The 6,353-nt window shown below is 35.3% G+C and overlaps 1 long non-coding RNA gene across 1 annotated transcript in view; it reads right to left on the bottom strand.

Moving 5' to 3' along the window:
• Positions 1–3,984: 3,984 nt before the first annotated feature.
• LOC117071190 overlaps positions 3,985–6,353 on the bottom strand; it is a 9,983-nt gene continuing 7,614 nt past the window's right edge. Inside the window, exon 3 of the long non-coding RNA XR_004432189.1 lies at positions 3,985–4,696. This is a non-coding gene — a long non-coding RNA (uncharacterized LOC117071190). The remainder of the gene's footprint in view (positions 4,697–6,353) is intronic.

The following is a 6,353-nucleotide window of genomic DNA, read 5'->3' as shown; positions in this document are numbered from 1 at the left end:
GCCGGGCGCAGTGGCTCAAGCCTGCAATCCCAGCACTTTGGGAGGCCGAGACGGGCGGATCACGAGGTCAGGAGTTCGAGACCATCTTGGTGAACATGATGAAACCCCGTCTCTACTAAAAATACAAAAAACTAGCCGGGCGAGGTGGCGGCGCCTGTAGTCCCAGCTACTTGGGAGGCTGAGGCAGGAGAATGGCGGGAACCCAGGAGGCGGAGCTTGCAGTGAGCTGAGATCCGGCCACTGCACTCCAGCCTGGGCGACAGAGCAACACTCCGTCTCAAAAAAAAAAAAAAAAAAAAAAAAATCTTATAATGAGTTATATTTTAAGTATCAGTTTTGTTCTATGATATTTTCCATTCTTTTTTAAACTTAGAAAGTACAATAAATTAAATGAGCCCTGACCATTTAACATGCATAGATAAAAAGATGAGGGAATACAAAATGGGCCTGAGGTTTTTCCATTATGTACTGCCTTTCTACTTGCAGTAACTTAAAGTATGCCTAGATGATAAGACTCTTGGACTGTACTCCATATGAATGCACCGTGTTTTTGAAATTGTGGGATTTGGCAGTTGATGAAAACATGGTTATAAGTAATGAAAAACCCACCCAATATCAGCCTAAACAAATAGCCTTTTTCTCCACCTAAATTAACTGAGTATTTGACGTATTTGTGAATTTTTTTGGCCTTTCCCTCATAGCTGCAAGATGGTTGTTGCTACATCTCCAAATATAAAATCTGCATTTCAGAAAGGAATAAGTAGAGTGACAGAGTAGTACCAGCCGACTTCTGCTCAAATCTCAATGGACAGAACTCTTTTACATTGTCACCTTGAGCTAAGAGACAAGTGCTGTCTTCTTTACAGAACTCTTTTACATGGTTACCTTGAGTTAAGAGACAAGTGCTGTCTTCTTTAGTCACATAGTGGAGTTGAATAAGACAAAGCAGGGATGCTAATGAGAGTCAAATGATTATTCTTTAGTATTTGTATGTGAAGCCACTTTCTAAATCTAAGTTAATTATCCCTTCTGAATCAGATTATAAACTCATTTAAGATTGGTTCTATTCCTTTTTGTTTTTCTCTGTAAGAATATCTAGCAAAATGCATAGAATTAATATTTTTAAATTATCTATTTAAATTTTCAGGATAAAAATAACTACATTATTGGTTTTTGTTAAGTCTACACTCTAACAGGGAGGCATAACCTAATTTTATAAAATCTCTTCATGGCAGCAGTGTTTGCTACCTGCATTATAACCACAAAATTATTTCCCTCAATAGATGAGAATGGGGTCATATCTAGGTCCCAAACCAAGCTTATTGTTTTAGAGCTATGTGGAAAATTAGATTACTGGTTGCTTTAGTTTCCATTGCTTAGTAACAAATTACTCCAATTTACCAGCTTAAAATAACACCAATTTATTATCTCAGTTTCTATGGGCCAGGACTCTGGATATGAAGAGCTAGGTCCTCTGCTCTGGGTCTCACTGTGCTGGAATCAAGGTGTCAGGCAGAGCTACAATCCCCATCTTGTTATAGTACCCTGGACCTCTAGTTTTTTGGCTGTCACGTAGATATTAGCACTAAGCCAAAGAAATGTTTTTCAGGCAAGGCTTAATAGGCATACAGCTGGAGCAATGTAAGAGAACAGCATTACAGGAAAGGGATCCCGGTGCTAGCTCCCGGGAAGTCTAGGCTCTTGTCCTTTTAAGGAAGCTGAGGCGGGGGAAAGAGCCGCACGTGCACGTTTACGTGAGTTCTTCTCTGTGCCTGTGTGGTGAGGCATCACGCCCCAAGGTGCGACCCGTGCACAGAAAAATGGCGGATAAAGCCCCGCCATAGGTGGGCTCAGTATTACAGTAAGATTATAATGAGAAGAAAGTCATTCCTGGAGTTCTCATCGCTCGCCAGCTAGATCTGGTAAGGTTTTTAATCAGGAAAGCCAGAGTCCCGATTCAGCAACCCGAAAGACATTACTCAAGGAGATGAATGGTTAGGTTCTTCCTTTTCTAGTTAGGAATTCAGCTTGGTCTGCTAAGTTGGGAAGGCGGCTTTCTGCTACGTGACTTAGGTCAGCTTAAGAGAGGCAAGAAGGTAGGGCAGAGAATATGCCCGGACTTGTGAGACCTGTTGGGATTCTGATCATCATATCTCGTCTGCCGGGAATGACTCTCATCCCTACAGTGTTACTGGTTGTTGGTAGAATTCCGTTGCTTTTTGGCTGAATTCCATTCCTTGTAGTTATAGCACTAAAGTTCCATTGTTGTTGCTGGCTGTTGAGCAGAAACCAAACATCCATCCTTGCCACATGGTCTGCTCTTGAAGAAGAAATTCACTTCTTCCAGGACAGAAGTAGCACATCTCTCCTGCTTTGAATTACTCTCACTTTTGGCATCCCTCCACTGCTTCTAGTCTCCTTTTAAATGGCTAATTTGATTACCTCAGCTCCACTCAGGATAATCTCCCTTTTTAGTAAATTATAGTCAGCTGATTAGAGGTCTTAATTACCTCTGCAAAATCCCCTCTCCCTTGCCAGATAACTTAATCATGGAGTGTATCCTACCTGTGGTAGCCTATTCAGAGACCTGATTCACACTGAAAGGCAGTGAGTTATACAGGACATGAACACTAGAGGCTCGCACCATAATTGTGGGTGCCCTCTTAGAATTTTGCCTACTATACTAGTAAACTTTAATCCTGTTTTTAAGAACTGATTATGAAGCACAGAGTTAGTAAAACTTTAAAAATGTAACAATTATATCTGAGGATCTAGAGAAGTTTCTCGCTAATTTAAGGATTTAATTGGACATGAAATGTTTTCATTTAAGTGTGATGAGATCAATTTTATTAAAATCAGACAAACTCCAGTGTCAATATCTTTAACCACTATACAACACTTTTTCCATACCATGTGAAAACAGCATGGTCCCTCTCACATAAAAATTGTTCAGTAAATATTACCTAAAATTATTCTGTTTACTGATGGATTAAAATATGTTTGCTATTTGTCACCATTGCATGTTTTTGAATGTTGGATGACTAGCGTTTTGTTAATGCAGTGATTAAGTATAGCCATACTGTGTGGCTGAAAATGAGCTTTGCAGAGAACTGCAAAATTGACTTCTTGTACTTTAAAGAGTGTCAAGAGAAATCGAGCTGACTACAAATTGACTAGGATTGAAAAAAATTTATGCTAAAAATGATTTTTTTTCAGAGAAATCTTATGAATCATTCCTTAGTGTTTTTTAAGGACATTCTGCTGTTTTAGCAATCACATTTATTCTCAGGAATCTCCTCTGCTCTTGTGAACTTTCATTATATGACACTAATTTCATCAGCTGAAATGAGATGTAGGCAAAAAAAAAGGGATGTCATGTGGTAGAAAATGTCTATATTGTGTTTTTATGGAACCTATGATCTTTACAATCATCTATGCAGAAAGAAAAGGAAAGAGCTTATTATTTGTGATAAAAAAGTTATAATCTTACTGTTCATCCTGACTCTCCCCCAACTATCCCTGACAAATTAGACAAATCTGACCTTTTAAGAACATTCAAGAAAAAATGACCTCTAAACCCCATTATATACTAATGTCTAGGTAGTACTGTGTGCAGTATATTTAAGATAGTTCTTAAAATTTAATTAAATATATGGACTGTATGAATGTTAAAACTTTTGTTTTAAATTTTCATGTTAATTTCTAGTTGCACTGGATTTTTATCTTCTTTTTAGATGCAGAACTGTGATAGCATTACATTTTCATTCTTTAATTTGGTGAGCTTTGAGTAAAAGAACTGTATTTTTCACCATACACACACACACACACACACACACACATATATATATATTAAATATAATAACTGAAGCCATGGCATAGGGTTAGAAAAAAATGGAAGTTCATCCAATTTAATTTTTTATCAGTAAATTTTTACCTCATTACTCCATTTATATATTCATTAATAGACCTATTGAAGGGAAAGCCAAGTAGTTCAGATTGAGGGTAGAATAAATAGGGTATCCTACACTTATAAGCAGTATCTAGTTTTTGGATGCCATAAATCCTTGGCTTTTATTTTAATTAAATTATGGGATCCAATTAAAATTTTCATAGGTATCGATATCAGCTATTCATAAGTGTATAATCCTTTTGGATTCTACAACTAAAATTTATAACTTTACCTTTTATATTTAGCTTTATTCTTGTTTTAAAATGCCATGATTATATAATTCCAAATTGAAAAAAAAAAGTTGGTTTGCATATTTGCTTCCAGGACTTTCAATAGTAAAAATACCTCTTACTTCTCTCATGGTTATGAAAGAACAAATTTTCTTGTTATCAATGGTATTTTATTTAGAAATACGGTATTTAGAATAAGTGAAATTTGTGATTTGTATTTTCTCTTTTTATTATTTTGAATTATGGAACAATTGGGATGCAAGTGGGGAATACGGAGATAGGAATATTTTTAAGCTTTACAAATTAAAACTTTCAAAGTTGCTTTCTTTGACTTCCCATTGGTATACTTCTTTTTTCAATTATGATTTCTTCTGACGTTTTAATGTTCTTTGCCAAACCCTTTGGAAACCCATGGTGATGTTTATCAGATGACTTGAGTTAGAAATCTTTTATTATATTCCAGCTTCAGGCTCTAACTCCTTGAACGACCTTGAGAAATTAATATTCCTCCTACTATCTGTAATGGTAAAAAAAAGAAAAAAAGAAAGAAAGAACTCAGAGGGAGGTTCTGAAGCTTCATTATAATTATGATTCATAATAAAGTCCACTGAGCTATCTCAAGAAAAGGCATTGTACTAAGACAAAATAATATTACAAAACTCTCTGGAGTTTTCATGTGTATGTTATTATTTACAGACTTCAACAGAATTATATTTCAGTGTGCCTGTAGGGTCTCTGATGTTTTTCTTTCAACCAAAACTTTTTCTTTTCATAATAAATGTTTGCTAAGCCATGGATTCCTTGAGGAAATGGAATGACTCAAAATTGTTAACTACTGCTCATGAATTTTAAACTACCTTCCCTTTATGATCAAAATGGGAAGAGTTTAAGTTTAAAGTATTAAGATATCTAGTATATACTTACAGTAAGTCTGCATAAATTATCTCATTCAAATCACCATACTTTTAAATTTTGATGAGGCATTATAGAAACTTGTCCAGGGTCACTTAGCTATGCTTTTCCATATTTCTACATGTGCAGTTTTGTTTAAAGGGTATAGTCTAATGTCTAGCATCTGAGTACTAGTTATTATAGATCATCTCTGTCTAAATCCTTGTTCTGCCACCCATACCGTGTGACTTTGGGAAACATAAAACAGTCTGTACCTTAATGTCCTCATTTATAAAATGGAGATAATAGAATGTATTATTAAATCAGTTAAATGAGATAATACATATAAAGCTCTTAGTGTTTGGTGCATATTAAGTACTGAATAAATGTTAGCCATTCCTACAGGGCTGGTCATGGCTCTATTCTCATATGTAAATAGTCTTTGTTGATTAAAATTAGACTTGGCATCAATTGGGTAAGGGTATTTTCATTTCTAATTTTATTTATGTTTATAAAGTGGGTTTTTTCCTGTTATAAAATTGGTCTATCCTGTGTTTAAACTTCCTCTTTAGGGTCCTTAGTATTAAATAGTCTCAACTCTCATATTTATGGATATGAGTTACATTATTCAAAGTGAAACTTTCATCTAGACATTTATTAATAATGAGTATAATAATTAATATTTATTAAGCATGTGTTATGTGCAAGGGATATTTCCAAGTACTTTTGGTTAACTATTTATTCATTTAATTATCAGGACAACAATAATGTTGGGTATTACTACCGTTATCTCTATTTAGAAATTAAAAAAAAAAAAAAAACGAAGGCTATCAGAGATTGGTTGAGGCCACTTAGGTCTTATGGGACAGAGTTAGAGTTTGATCTCACATTATCTGACAATTAAACCCATATATATATTTTACTGTCTATATTTTACTCTCTTATATCTCCACTAAATGCCCCTCTGTCACTTAAAAATACACATATTAGATATCAAACTCACATTTTTTTCCTACCCAATCCGACCTGATCCTAACAGATATATTTCAAATATTCCTGTGATCACCCCTACTTGGAATTCTTGGTTGTTGTCTATAACTTACTTCCCCTCTTACTTGGCACCATTTGCTCCTGCTCTGGCTTTAGAATTTCTGGCTTTAACATGTTTCCATAAGTTATCCCACCAATCTCCTTTCCTGTGTGATCCTCACTGGCACTACTCTGGAGTAGGTCTTCCTGAATACATGTTTGGATTACTGCTTTTCCTTCACTGATATTCTCCC

This window comes from Trachypithecus francoisi, unplaced genomic scaffold (genome assembly GCF_009764315.1).
Source record: "Trachypithecus francoisi isolate TF-2019V2 unplaced genomic scaffold, Tfra_2.0 Lachesis_group3, whole genome shotgun sequence".
Classification (NCBI taxonomy): Eukaryota; Metazoa; Chordata; class Mammalia; order Primates; family Cercopithecidae; genus Trachypithecus; species Trachypithecus francoisi.
The sequence above is the reverse complement of the archived record's forward strand: the minus strand, read 5'-3'. Positions and strand labels throughout refer to the sequence as shown.